General features: G+C 40.7%; 1 long non-coding RNA gene across 1 annotated transcript in view; it reads left to right on the top strand.

Moving 5' to 3' along the window:
* The window catches only part of LOC112550312, a 34,024-nt gene that overhangs the window by 22,396 nt on the left and 10,515 nt on the right, over positions 1 to 1,113 (top strand). The window lies entirely within an intron of this gene.

The following is a 1,113-nucleotide window of genomic DNA, read 5'->3' as shown; positions in this document are numbered from 1 at the left end:
GTAGGGAAAAAATTAAAAAATGTAAGGACTTGCTTTTCTTAACATTCCCTGTAAGTTGTTTTCAACAACAAAAAAAAGAATCAAAAACACTCTGTGGTTAAAACGGTCAGTTTCCAAAAATTCCAAAATTAGTATGTAAAAAATGTTCAGTGTTGGGTTTCCATATATTTCCTGGACAGTATCTGCAAAACAAATGTCCACCAAGAAAAAATGTTTTTAACAAAGACCATTATATGTCAATGGCAGAAAAATTTCAACCAGTTCTGCTGAATGTTTGGCATCATATGCATGTGGAATCCATTGCAGATACATGTTTGACTGTGAAGAAGGGGTTCAAATCTAGCAGTGAATTAGGTAGCTAGTTTTGGAGCTTTATCAGTTCCTATTCTGGATACTTTATAGATACTGTAAAGAAGGCCAGCTGCTCGTGTGTCCCATTCATTGAGTAAAATTTTGAATGTCAATGAATGATTCACCAGAGCCTCACAAAACACATGCAGATATGCTGAATCCTGTTTAATGAATACCATACTACCCAGCAAGCTCTTCAGAGAATTTGTGCTGGGTATGTTAAAGAAGAGGAAGCCTAAGTTATGTGGGTTTCCTCTTCTGCTTAATATTTTTAGCCAGATTCCTCAGGAAAGCCCGTTATACAGTTGAAGATTCCCCACCCTTGTGGGAGCTCTGGGAATGTACAGTCCTTGCTGGAGGCTTTGAAAGGATGTGGTATATACTATCTCCATTTTGGGTAGGACAAGCTCTGCTGACCTATGTGGAGAGGGAAGCAGATCAGAATGATGGGTCCCTCACCCCTTTGGACTCCAGCATCACAGTGGACATACCTTGGTCTCCCAAGAGCACAAGAACTGTGATTATATTATATCTGCAAGCCTTTAACCCCACCTTTCAAGCATCTGTAGAGTTGGTCTCAATCCTAGCCTCCTAGACCCTTCCTGGGTCTTAGAGGAATGAGAAGGCTGCTGAGATGTAGTGCTCTCCAAACCAAACCAAACCAAACCAAACCAAACCAAACCAAACCAAACCAAACAATCCTCATTAAAATATGAAAAGAGACTGCCACTTTAAGGGCTGGAGCAGGCAGCAGCCAGGTGC

The sequence above is a fragment of the Alligator sinensis genome, unplaced genomic scaffold (assembly GCF_000455745.1).
Source record: "Alligator sinensis unplaced genomic scaffold, ASM45574v1 scaffold404_1, whole genome shotgun sequence".
Lineage (NCBI taxonomy): Eukaryota > Metazoa > Chordata > Crocodylia > Alligatoridae > Alligator > Alligator sinensis.
Note: the sequence above shows the minus strand (reverse complement) of the source record. Positions and strands in the feature narration are given on the sequence as shown.